The sequence below is a fragment of the Hemiscyllium ocellatum genome, chromosome 19 (genome assembly GCF_020745735.1).
Source record: "Hemiscyllium ocellatum isolate sHemOce1 chromosome 19, sHemOce1.pat.X.cur, whole genome shotgun sequence".
Lineage (NCBI taxonomy): Eukaryota > Metazoa > Chordata > Chondrichthyes > Orectolobiformes > Hemiscylliidae > Hemiscyllium > Hemiscyllium ocellatum.
The window spans coordinates 58716338-58730887 of NC_083419.1; positions in this window are offsets into that span (position 1 = coordinate 58716338).

Here is a 14550-nt window from a genome sequence, read left to right on the forward strand (position 1 = left end):
CTATAATTTTTAAAAAAAACAAGAATTAACAAGGCAAGCATTCATCCATAGGAAGTAAATATAGAGAATAATTGAAAATACCGAGAAGAGAGATGAATTGAACACATCTTTCATATAGAACATAGAACATAGAAAAATACAGTGCAGTACAGGCCCTTCGGCCCTCAATGTTGCGCCGACCGAATCCTACCTAACCTACACTAGCCCAATAACTTCCAAATGCCTATCCAATGCCCGCTTAAATGACCATAAAGAGGGAGAGTTCACCACTGCTACTGGCAGGGCATTCCATGAACTCACAACCCGCTGTGTAAAGAATCTACCCCTAACATCTGTCCTATACCTTCCACCCCTTAATTTAAAGCTGTGTCCCCTTGTAACAGCTGACTCCATTAGCGGTAAAAGGTTCTCAGTGTCTACCCTATCTAAACCCCTAATCATCTTGTACACCTCTATCAAATCTCCCCTAAACCTTCTTTTCCCCAATGAGAACAGCCCCAAGTGCCTCAGTCTTTCCTCATACTCATAATATCATTCTTCACTATAGACAAAAAAAAGTAACATCTCAGAAGCAGCTATTACTCAGGAAATAGAAATGAGGGATGAATTCAGGAAAATCACAATCACAAGGGTAGGGTCTTGGGTTGTGTGTAGAACAAAGGGACCTAGGGGTTCACGTATTTAATTCTTTGAAGTTTAAGTCATATATAGACAGGGTGGTCAAAAAGATATTTGGCATATTTGGTTTCATTGCTCAATCCTTTGAGTATAGGAGCTGGAAATTCGTGTTTGGGTTGTACAGAACATTGGTGAGGCCTCTTCTGGAATACTGTGTCCCAGTTCTGGTCGCTCAGTTACAGGAAGGACATTATTAAGCCAGACAGGGTTCGGAAGAGATTTACCAGGATGTTAACAGATATGGATGGTTTGAGCTATAAAGAAAGGCTGGATACTCTGGGACATTTTTTTCACTGGAGCATAGGAGGTTGAGAGGTGACCTTTTAGAAGTTTATAAAATATTGAGGGGTGCAGATAGAGGATGGGAGATTTCAAGACTAGCAGGCAAACTTTTAAGATGAGAGGAGAACATTTTAAAGAAGATGGGAAGGGCAATTCTTTTTTACAGAGGATGGTTTGCTTGTGGAATGAACTTCCTGAGGAAGTGGTGAATGAGGGTACAATTAAAATGTTTAAAAAACATTTGGATAAGTACATGAATAGGAAAGGTTTTGAGGGATATTGGCCAGGAATAGGCAGTTGGGACTACTTTCATTTGGGATTATGTTTGTCATGGACTTTTTGGACCAAAGGTCTGTTTCAGTCCTGAATGACTCTGTGACCAGAGAAGTGGTTAGGGTGTATTATTGGAGCTGTGGGTTATCAGGTACCCCTGTCTTGATAGACTTCAGCCGAGGGAGTTGAAAACTGGCTAGTAAGATATTTGATACATAGGTTTTAATGATCCAGAACTTCTTAAATTTGGGAAGGTCCCATTGAATTGATAACAAACGGGACTACAATATTCAAAAAGAACGGGAAACAGAAAGCAGAAACCTGTAAGGCAGTGTCAACATGGTTTTGTGAAAAGGAATTCAGGTTCAACCAGTTTATTGGTCTTCTTTTGAGGAAGTAACATACTGTGGATGAAGGGGAGCCAGGATAATTAAATTTCCAGAAGCCATTTGATAAAGTGGCACATTCCAGATTATTGTGGAAACTAAAAAGTTCATGTCTAAGGGATAGTTTATAAGACTCAACAGAATATTGGCTGGCTAATAGAAAGCAGATCGACATAAATGGATCCTTTATACTTTAACAAGCTATAATGTGTTTATAGTTTATTTTATCACTTATTTTGAGGAGATTATGCTTCACTTATACTGGACATTAGTGAGATTACATTGGAACACTATGCATGGTATTAGTTGCCTCATTTAAAGAAGGAAGTAAATGCATTGAAAGTAGTTCAGAGAAAATTTACGAGACTAATATTTTAACTGAACTGGTTGAAAAGTGTGGTGCTGGAAAAAGCACAGCAAGTCAGGCAGCATCTGAGGAGGAGGAGAGTCAACGTTTTAGGCATAAGCCCTTCATCTGCAGTTCTCCCTTTCTCCTAGCTTCCAGCATCTGCAGTCTCTACTTTCTCCTTGTGACTGAACTGTTTGCCTAATAAGGAAATGTTGGGCAGGCTAGGTTTGTATTTAGATGAAAAAGAGGTGACCTGATTGAAACCCAGTTTCCTGTAGGTCTTGACAGGGTGTATGTGGAAAGGATGTTTCCTCTTAATGGAAGAATCTAGAACTGGGCAGTCACTTTTAAAACCATTCAATCACCCATTCAAAATGGAGGTGAGGTAATTTTTTTTTCTTTGAGGGTCATGAGTCTTTGGAATTCTCTTCCTGAAATGGCAGTGGAAGCAGACACTTTTAAATCAGAGGTGGATTGAATATTGATGAGCAAGGGGGTGAAAGGTTATCAGATGTAGACATCCAAGTCATACTTGACTGAGCGTGACATCAAGGAACCTTTAATGAAATCAATAGGAAACTGGAGTCTTTGGGAAAGTGCTGGATGGAGTCATACCTGACACATAGGGAGATAGTCATGGTTGTTGGAGGTTCATCCTCTCAACTCCAGGATATCTCTGCAGGAGATCCTCACAGTAATGTCCTTGGCCCAGTCACCTTCAGCTGCTTATGGTGAGAAGTGGGAATGATCATTGTGTAGCACCATTTGTGACTCTTTGGATACTAGAAGGTCCTTGTCAAAATGCAGCAAAATCAGGACGATATCCCAATAAATGAAACAAAGACCGTCAGATGCTGGAGATCTGAAACGACCAAAAACAGGAAGTGCTGAAAAACTCAGCAAGTATGGCAGCATTGTGGAGAGAAAACAGAGTTAATGTTTCACGTTCAGTGACCCTTCTTCAGAACTTGGGCTCACAACTAGTAAACAATATTTGTACCAAGAAGTGTCAGGCAATGACTACATCCAATAAGTGAGAATCTAACTATCGCCCTTTGATCTTCAATGGTGTTACTATCACTGAATCCCTAACTATCAACATCCTGGGGTTTACCATTGACCACAAATGCAACTGAACTTGCCATACACAGACAGTGCCCACAAGGGCAGACCAGATTTAGGAATCCTGCAACAAGTAACTCACCCCTTGACTCCTCAGAGCCTGTTCTGCCATCTGCAGGGCATAAGTCAAGTGTGTGATGGAATGCTCCTCCCTTGCTTCGTTGAGTACAGCTCTAACAGTACTCAAGAAGCTTGTCACCATCCATGACAAAGCAGCCTGTTTGACTGGTATCCACAAACCATAAACATCCCCCACCAGATCCCCAGCTCATTCCGTACCCATGATCACTTCCATCTAGAAGGACAAGAGCATTAAAAGCTGGGGAACACCATCACCTGCAAACCTCCACCCCTCTGCTCACCATCCTGACTTGGCAATACATTACTGTTATTTCAGTGTCATTAGGGAAATCTCTCCCTTGATTACTTACAGCACAGGGACTGCAATGATTCAAGAAGGCAGTTCATCACTACCTTCTCAAGAGATGGGCAATAAATGCTGATCCAGTCAATGACACACACATCCCATGAACAATCTTTTTCAAAAGATCAGAATATTTAGGACTTCCAGAATCTGGAATATTTTGCTTTTGCGACTCATGGAAAAAAATTAGCATGAATGGCATAATGCATATTCTTTGGCATGTATGGTGAATTCACAGTAGTTTACTAATACCAAATCTACTGAAATGCACCCGCAAATTACCAATGAAAGTTTATGCATTCTGTACTTAGAGCTGGGCCGTTGGAAAGAAAATCCAATGCTTGAATGAGTTTTAAAACAGACTCTAATTTGATATTTGTTGTATGAAACAGAAGCCCAGTTGACAACCCATCTGGTTTTAGTTGCATGTCATAGTAAACAAAGGCACTGTATTTGCTCATAGATAAGTGTCTGACATATGGTCATGTAAATGCAATGCTTATGTTCCTTGTACATCAAAACCTTTCTCCAAAAAGCCAAGCATTAAAAACAGAACAGCTCTGTTTAATCCCATCAATGTGGAATTACACACTCAAACTACGAATTAAGGTCAGTAGGATTCATATTCATTTTCCAGATTTACTGATGTATACGCTTGGGTGAAGGGGAAATAAAGAAAGTAAATGACACACATATGCAATCTTCTGCACACACTGCACAACCTTTTGTACTTTGTTGCTGAGGGTTTTCAGTATAAAATAAACATTTTAGTGAAACTATTTTGATAGACTCAGCCTGTACTTGATATCTACTTTAGAATGCACTTGGAAGGTGAATAAATATGAATCAGAAAGTTGTGACTCTCCTGAAATCACACCGCCACTCGAAATACAGCAGGAAGATCCATCCCCGAAACTGTCCAGGAAAGTCCATCCAGTGGGGAGAAAGGTTGTCCCTGGGAGGAGACAGCGAGGAGCTGCTCCTCTAAGCACAGGCTGGTTCTGTCCTGCAATTGTTGCTGATGGGCTCACTATGAACATCTCGGAGTAAACGAGTAGTTAGGTGAGAGCAGTGAGGAGTCATCAGCATGTGCTTTTAGCTGAAGTCAGGATCAGGACCTGCCTTTTTCAGGGGCCACCTGAACTAGAATCACATGTAGGCCAGACCAGGATTGTTTAGCAAGTCATTAATGAATTGGAAGGGTCCATTAATCAACAGCAATCATATCGTTGCTATTAGGCCAGCTGTTTGCTCCACATTTTATTGACTTCAATTTTCAATATTTGCGAAAGTGGGTTTCAAATCCGTGCCCCTTAGAACATTAGCCTAGTGTTCTGGATTACCATTTCAGTGACTTTACTGCCCAGTTATAACTACAGTAGATTAGATTAGATTCCCTAAAGTGTGGAAACAGGTCCTTCGACCTAACAAGTCCACACCGACCCTCCGAAGGATATCCCACCCAGACCCATTTCCCTCTGACTAATGCACCTAACACTATGGGCAATTTAGCATGGTCAATTCACTTGACCTGCATGTCTTTGGACTGTGGGAGGAAACCCACACAGACACAGGGAGAATGTGCAAACTCCACACAGGCAGTCACCTGAGGCTCGAATCAAACCTGGGACCCTGACACTGTGAGGCAGCAGTGCTAACCACTGAGCCACCATGTCGCCCCACTCTAATGATAGTTTCTAACATTTCTCCTTGGACAGATGCTAAGCTATCTAGTCTGTAGTTTCCTACTTTTGGTCTCCTTTTCTTTTGAAATGAAGATATATTGGCCATCTTCAAATCTAACAGGACCATCAGTGAAGACGAGTGCAAAGTAGTCATTCTCTTTATTTTGCATGATTAATTCTCCAGATTCACTGTCAATTGGAACAATATTTATTTTATTTCATTCCTTTCTTTTAAAACTATTAATAGATACTCCTACTAATCTTTTATATTTCTGACTCGCTTTCTCATGAACTATTTTTTTCTCACTATTAACACTTTAGTGAGTCTTTGCTGTGTGTTTTTTTACATTGCCCAATCTTCTGTTATGCCGTCTATCATTACATGGTTAAATACTTTCTCTTGAAGTTTAATACAATCTATAAACTCTCCAATTCATCACAGATGGCGTGTCCATCCATTGAAATGTTCTGGCTGTTTGAATCTACCTGTTCTGCGTATCCAGAAATATGTACTGCTGCATTTCTATTGATCTATCCTATAGTCTCATTTCTAGCATCTTTACATTTGCAGTCAATGAATGATGACTTCAACCAATTCAGCTCCATTGAAAATAGTTGCCAAATACATCCTACATTGGCTTCTTGCACTCAGTGCTGCTTTGCTTTTATGATAGTGAAGCTGATGTGGAGATATTTAGCAACTTATTGAGAAATAACAAGGCAATGCTGCAGGACAGCTTTGTAATGATAACCAGAATGGAACTGAATGGCAGAGCTTAAAAACTTGAGAAGATTCCAGCAAATAAAATCAGAGGAAGAAAATTTGGTTAAAATGACAAAATCATTTTTAAAAATCTGAATGTACACAACATTTGCAACAAGTTGGATGAGTTAGAACATAAAGCATAGAACAGTACAGCACAGTACAGGCCCTTCAACCCACCATGTTGTGCCAAGCATTCATCTTAATCTAAGATCAACCTAACCTACACACCCCTCAATTTATTGCCATCCATGTGCTTGTTCAGCAGTTGCTTCAATGTTCACAATGTCTCTGAATCTACTACCACTGCTGGCAGTGCATTCCACACATCCACCACTCTCCAAGTAAAGAACCTACCTCTGACATCTCTCCTATACCTTCCTCCAATCACTTTAAAATTATGATCCCTCGTGACAGCCATTTCTGCCCTGGGAAAAAGTCTCTGGCTATCTATTTATGCCTCATACCTTAGGATAGGTGAAACAAAGACATGCACAAGAATTCTTAGAGGCATGGCATTCTAACCAGAACACATCGATTTAGATCCTAGCTATCATCCCTTGAAAAAAGGAACTGGAAATGAAGTCATCCACCTTAACAAACCAAGACCTATAAATAGAGAGGCAGGACAGACCACCAGCATTTCACCGGATGATGTTACCTAGTATGGTGACAAAGTGTTTAAAAACAAATCTTCCAGCTCAGCGAGCTTAACTTATTTCTCAACTCATTACCTCGTACACCTCTATCAAGTTACCTATCTTCTTTCTTCTCTCCAGTGTGAAAAGCCCTAGCTCACTCAACCTCTCTTCGTGAGGCAAGACTTCCCATCCAGGCAGTGTCCTGGTAAATCTCCTCTGTACCCTCTCTAAAGCATCTACATCCTTCCTATAATGAACTGGATACAATATTCCAAGTGTGGTCTAACCAGGGTTTTATACAGCTGCAGCTCTTAAACTCAATTCCCCTGTTAATGAAAGCCAAAACACTACACGCTTTCTTAACAACCCTATCAACTTGGGTGGCAACTTTAAGGGATCTATGTACGTGGACTCCAAGATCCCACTGTTCCTCTACACTGCCTGTATTTATCCCTGTCTTTATCCCTGTATTCAGCATTCAAATTTGACCTTTCAAAATTAATCACTTCACATTTGTCCAGGTTGAACTCCATCTACTTCTCAGCCCAGCTCTACATCCTACCAATATCTTGTTGTATCCCGCAACAGCCCTTGACACTATCTACATCACCAACCTTTGTGTCAATGGCAAACTTCCTAATCCACCCTTTCACTCCTTCATCTAAGTCATTTATGAAAGTCACAAAGAGCAAAGGCCCAAGAACAGATCTCTATGAGACACCATTAATCACTGAGCTCCAGGCTGAATACTTTCCATCCGCTACACTCGCTGTCTTTCAGCCAGCTAATTCTGTATCCAGACAGCCAATTCCCCTGTATCCCATACCTCCTAACTTTCTGAACGAGCCTACCATGGGGGAGCCTTATCAAATGCCTTACTGAAATCCATATACACCACATTCACTGCTTGACTTTCATCACCTGTCTCGTCACATCCTCAAAGAACTCAACAAGAACTTTGGGAGGCATGACCTGCCCCTCACAAAGCCATGCTGACTATCTTTAATCAAACAATGTTTATCCAAATAGTCTTAAATCTATCTCTAAAAATCCTTTCCAGCACCTTGCTTACCTCAGTTGTAAGACTGACTGGTCTGTAATTCCCAGGGATTTCCCTATTCCCTTTCTTGAACAGAGGAACAACATTCACCTCCCTCCAATCATCTAGTACTACTCCCATGGAGAGTGAGGATGCAAAGATCATTCCCGAAGTGCATCATTCCTCACTTCCTGTAGTAACCTTGGATATATCTGGTCTGGCCCTGGGGACTTATCTATCTTGCTGCTTCCCAGAATGTTCCACAAATCCACCTTCTTAATATCTATCTATTCAAGCCTATTAACCTGGCCCACGATGTTCTCACTATCAACAAGATTCCTCACTCTAGTGAACACTGAAGCAAGAAAATCATTTAGGGCCTTCCCAACTCTTCAGACTCCAGTCACAAGTTCCCTCCACTATCCCTGATTGGCCCTACCCGCTCTCTGATAAGTGTAGAATTGTTGCAATACACTAATTGACTATGATCTGACAGCTATCACAGAGATGTACTTGCAAATGACAAAGGCTGGGCACTGAACATTCAGGGACTCTGACATTTTGGAGATGAGGCAGAATGGAAATCAAAAAGAAGTATCTCTGTTCGTAAAAGATGGGATCAGTAGAGTATTCAGTGATGAGCTTGGAAGGTCAAGATGTAGCAATGTGTTGGTGAAGCATTGCTCATCTTTGATAAACATACCAGATAACAGTAGTTTTCAGGGATCGTTTTACACTTGAGTTCAAAACTCTGGCCAAGTTGTTAGATTTTAGTGAGGAGAGCAATGAGGCCAAAGGCCACCGTGACAGGGCCTGCCATCCACTTTAGACTACCTCATGTGAATCACTACATGATCATTCGCTCATGCACACTCTGGAGGGAGTGGTTTCACAAGGGTGTGCAGTCATCCAATGCTCCACTTAAAATCAAACTCTGCCTCAGCGTTCTGATGGGAATGGGTATTTACGTTGACAGGCCCACTAGGGGAGAGGCCATTCTAGACTTGGTGCTCGGAAACAAGCTGGGGCAGGTATCAGATCTTGTGGTGGGAGAGCATTTTGGTGATAGGGACCACAACTGCCTCACATTCTACATAGCTATGGAAGGATATTTAATTGGGGAAGAGGAAACTATGATGCAATTAGACATGAGTTAGGAAGCATGGATTGGGAGCAATTGTTCCATGGTTAAGGCACTATAGACATGTGGAGATTGTTTAATGAACAGTTGTTGCGACTGATGAATAAATATGTCCCTCTGAGACAGGCAAGAAGGGGTAAGATAAAGGAACCTTGGATGATGAAAGCGGTGGAGCTTCTCATCAAAAGGAAAATGGTAGCTTACATAAGGTAAAGGAAGCTAGGGTCAAGTTCAGCTCTAGAGGAAGCGAGGAAGGAGCTCAAAAATGGTCTGAGGAGAGCCAGGAGGGGGCACGAGAAAGGCTTGGCAGAACGGATTAGGGAAGAACATAAAGGCATTTTACACTTATGTGAGGAATAAGAGAATGGTCAAAGAAAGAGTAAGGCCGATCAGGGAAAACATAGGGAACTTGTGTGTGGAGTCTGAGGAGGTAGGGGAAGCCCTAAATGAGTTTTTTGCTTCTGTCTTTACGAAAGAAACGAACTTTGTAGTGAATGAAACCGTTGAAGAACAGGTGGGCATGATGGAATGGATAGAGGTAGAGGGAGCTGATGTGCTGAAAATTTTGTCAAATATTAAGATTGACAAGTCGCTAGGCCCGGACCAGATTTGTCCTCGGCTGCTTTGGGAAACGAAAAATGCAATTGCTTTGCCACTTGCAAAGATCTTTGCATCCTCGCTCTCCACTGGAGTTGTACCTGAGGACTGGAGAGAGGCAAATGTAATTCCTCTCTTCAAGAAAGGAAATAGGGAAATCTCCAGCAATTACAGACCAGTATGTCTCATGTCTGTCATCTGCAAGGTGTTAGAAAGGATTCTGAGGGATAGGATTTATGACCATCTGGAAGAGCATGGCTTGATTAAATGCAGTCAACACTGCTTTGTGAGGAGCAAATCATGCCTCACAAACCTTATTGAGTTCTTTGAGGATGTGACAAGAAACGTTGATGAGGGTTGAGCTGTTTATATTGTGTTTATGGACTTCAGCAAGGCATTTGATAAGGTTCCCCATGGTAGGCTCGTTCAGAAGGTCAGGAGGAATGGGATACAGGGGAACTTAGCTGGCTGGATACAGAATTGGCTGGCCAACAGAAGACAGCGAGTGGTAGTAGAAGGAAAATATTCTACCTGGAAATCTGTGGTGAGTGGTGTACCACAGGGCTCTGTACTTGGGCCTCTACTGTTTATAATTTTTATTAATGACTTGGATGAGGGGATTGAAGGATGGGTCAGCAAGTTTGCAGACGACACAAAGGCAGGTCATTGCTCTAACTTTCGAGTCAGGAATTGTTGCCAAGTGGTCTTGGGGCAAAGACAGCAAAATTGCAAGCTGCTTAGAAATGAGGTAAGATTTGTTCATAACAAGATGCAAATGAAAATAACTAAGGTTTTTTGCTCCTTATTAATAAGATTTGGAGCTCACCATTGAAAACTTAAGATGAAATTGGAAACCTTTTCTTGTCTTAGAGATTCAGATATTTTTCAATGTTGCATATTTGTGCACATTTCAACCCATTGCTCATTTATTTTACTGATATTTAGAGATAAATATTGGCTATTCTCTAAGGAGAACCTTTCTGCTGTTTTCAAAATGTCAAAGGATAATCTTAAATCCACTTGATAGCACAGTCAAGACTTCAGTTTCACAAAGACAGCACTTTCTACAATGCAGCACTCCCTCAGTATGACCCTAGACAATGGATTGTCTCGAGATTGTAGGATACTAAACTGGGTTCTTAAAATCTCATAACTGGGGCAGGGAGCTGGATATATGAAATTACTGAAGAAATCCTTTGGCTAGGGATATTGTCCGGTGGATATTGTCTAGTTCCAAACTTCCAGCTCAGCACTGTCCCAATGACTTGACCGGACTTGTCCTACCTGTCTATCTCCTTTTCCACCTATCCACTCCACCCTCTCCTCCTTGACCTATCATCTTTATCCCCTCCCCCACTCACCTATTGTACTCTACGCTACTTTCTCCCCACCCCCACCCTCCTCTAGCTTATCTCTCCACGCTTCAGGCTCTCTGCCTTTACTCCTGATGAAGGGCTTTTGCCCGAAACATCGATTTCGCTGCTCCTTGGATGCTGCCTGAACTGCTGTGCTCTTCCAGCATCACTAATCCAGAATCTGGTTTCCAGCATCTGCAGTCATTGTTTTTACCTGGTGGATGAATGTTAAAATGTCACTTCTTTAAAAAAAAATTTAAAGAAATACAGAAAATAAATATGCCTGAAATTAACCAAAATGTTTGGTTTACAATCAAACTTCAACATGTGAGAAGCAAATCTGTGGATCCAAGCTTCCTATTGATAAGGAGGGGTTTTATGCCATTTGCTTTTTCTTCTTCAGTCTTTCACCTACAAGTAATATTTTATCTTCCATTACAAGAAAAACAATATTGGGTGTATACACAACTTAAGTTACAAGTCTATGTAACTATTAGTTTCAAATATCACAGGATTATATTCAAAGTCATTCTTGGGTTGTCAGCTTTTATAAGGTGGTGGTCAGGTTTTACCACTTTTTCAGACTGGCATGTATAAATTATACTGAGTCCTTTGTGCTTATTGGGCTTTGAGATCATATAACCAGTGTGGACAATTAGATAAGTCTTTGCCATGTAGTTACTAAAACATCACCTGTAAACGATATAGGCGCATGCAAGAAAGGTTAATGAAACATTTTAAAGGAGAATTTTGGGGTGCTGATCAGCTAAACAGATTATTTGAAATCCAAAAAAAAATGCTAAGTTAATGGCTAAATCTACCAATGAGACCAGAGGTTTTCTCAGGACTGTGCTCTAGAATAACTACATTCTGAGTACTTGCTACTTGTTCAAAAATCAAAGTTTTAGAAAGTTTTAAAGTCGAGCAGCCAGAAGAAGTGGTTTAAAATGCATCTGGATGGGTATGTGAATAGGAATGGTTTAGAGGGATATGCACCAAATGCTGGCAAAGGGGACTATATTAATTTAGGATGTTTGGTCAGTGTCGACGAGTTGGACCAAAGGATCTTGTTTCCATGCTGTACTCTATGGTAATTACTAGATAAAAATGTCACTTGAAATGGGATTTCACTCCAAGCTAAAAGTCTGTAGGTAGGATTTAATATCACTGTGGACCGTTAGTCCAAGCATAAAGTAATATTTACAGATAAGGAGGCTGCCCTGCAGCTGTAATATGCTGCTGTTAGGCTACATTGGTGCAAAGTAGGTATTTTGCTTCTCAGGGGTCACCTCTGAAATGGGTGGCCTCTGGCTGGCAGCTCCAAAGAGAATGAGTAAGTTTACAGACGACACCAAAATTGGAGGGGTAGTGGACGCGAAGGAGGTTACCTCAGAGTATAACGGGATTTTGATCAGATGGGCCAATTGGCCAAGGAATGGCAGATGGAATTTAATTTAGATAAACGTGAGGTGCTGCATTTTGGAAAAGTAAATCAGGGCAGGACTTATACACTTAATAGTAAGGTCCGAGAGAGTGTTGCTGAACAAAGAGACATTGGAATCCAGGTTCATAGTTCCTTGAAAGTAGAGTTGCTGGTAGATAGGATAGTGAAGGCAGTGTGTAATATGTTTTCCTTTATTAGTCAGAGTATTGACTATAGGAGTTGGGAGGTCATATTGCAGCCATACAGGACACTGTTTAGGCCACTTTTGGAATGTGTGCAATTCTGCTCTTCCTCCTATAGGAAGGATATTGTGAAATATCAAAATATTCAGAAAAGATTTACAAGAATGTTGCCAGAGTTGGAGGGTTTGAAATATTGGGAGAGGTTTCAGCTGTTTTTCTTGGAGCGTCAGAGGATGAGGGGTGACCTTATAGAGGTTTATAAATCATGAAGGGAATGGATAGGATAAACAGACAATGTCTTTTCCCTAGATTGGGGAATTCAGAACAAGAGGGTGTAGGTTTAGGGCGAGAGGGGAAAAGATTTAAAAGGGACCTAAGGGGCTATTATTTTCATGCAAAGGGTGGTGTGTGTATGGAATGAGCTGCTAGTGGAAGTGATGGATTACATTTAAAAGACATCTGCATGAGTATATGAAGAGGAAAGGTTGAGGGATATGGGCCAAGTGCTGGCAAATGGGACTGAATTAATTTAGAATATCTGGTCGGCGTGGTTGAGTTGGACATCTCTAGGATACCATGGTAGACGGTGCTGCTGGAATTGGAAGTAATCCCACAGTGATGGCCACAATGGTTTCCTTGACCCAGTTTAGATTGTGGGCATTTAATGGGGAAAGCTCAAGCAGAAGAGCATGAGGAGTGCAGACGATTGGGTGTTAAAGTCCAACAGGAGAAAAGGATTGCATCACCATTTAGAAGGGCATCCAAAATGAAAAGAGCTACCCAATGTTTCAAACATTGGCTGCCCACACCAACCATATTATGGCATTGGCAGCATAATATTTAATAAATTCAATTTATCTTTAACTAATTAAATATGATGAGAGTTGTTGATTTTGGCACCCACTCTTGTTATTACAGGATAGCTTGGGGTTAGATGGGAAGGCAATGAATTGGCCATTGAACCCATTTTATGTGACACCCTGCTAAACACACACCTTCCAGGGACATGACAAATCCCAGTTCGAAGTCTCCGGTTTATCACATCACTTCAGGAAAATTGATGCTCCTGAGTCCAAAGAAAAGGAAACTCCGTGTTACAGGATTGAAGCCAGAAGCCAAAACAGACAAATGGCAACACCAGACAGGAGGGGATACTGTTGAATGTGAGACAGTATAATGACAGAAGCATTGTTCCACATATAAAACAAATATTCATCTCACTTTGAAACTCCAAATATCGGGCTTAATTTCTTTTATTGGTATATATATAGATCCATCTGACATGACACAATGAAACATAATAAATTAACATGCTTGTCCAAGTATTGGCAAATTGGTACTTCAATTTTGTGATCCGGAATGTGATTTTTCTGCCAGTGCCATTGGGCAAAGTGGCAAGAACATGCCATGAAACGAAGGGATAAAGTACTTGTTAAAAAAAATTGCCAAGCCCCCAGTATTCTTGTATAGTTCTGTGCAGTTGGTACAATTCACTGAAAAAGTCACTGAACATTTTCAAAAAGCTGGAGTATACTACAATAATACAATAACATTTACTAACAAGTAACAAAGCAAAATACTATAGATGCTAGAAATCTGAACCAAACAAAATGCTGGAGAAACTCAGCATGCCTGGCAGCATCTTTGCAGAAACAATGCTAATGTTTTGACTCTGGTAGGACTTGCTGAGTTTTGCATTTTCTGTGCTTGGTTTAGATTTACATACAAGTGCTCAGTGGTTTCACACTGTTATGATCTTACATAGGAAACACATAACTTAGCTGAAATTTTTTTATGGCTAATCTGATTATCCAACCAAAATTAAATATTTGTGTTAATGTCTTACTTTGTGATAAAATATTTGTATCCTGACATAAAGTTAACATTAATTTTATTCTCATCTGAAAATATTGATTCTTGTTGTATTTGGATGTCACGAGTATTTGCAACCCTCTCAGGGACTGTGCTTAATCAGTCAGCCAAGAAAGTGAAGCTGTTTAATTAAAGGAAGTATCATGACTGCTGAGATCTTGTCCTAATACTGACTTGCGCATTTCTATATTGATTGCTGGATATGCAACAGAAATGGGAACTTGAACTGACTTTTCTTCCCTCTGGTCAGATGTAGAAAGCTCAATTATGACACCTCTACTGGGGCTCCAACTGATCAGTTAACTAATTGGGTCAAC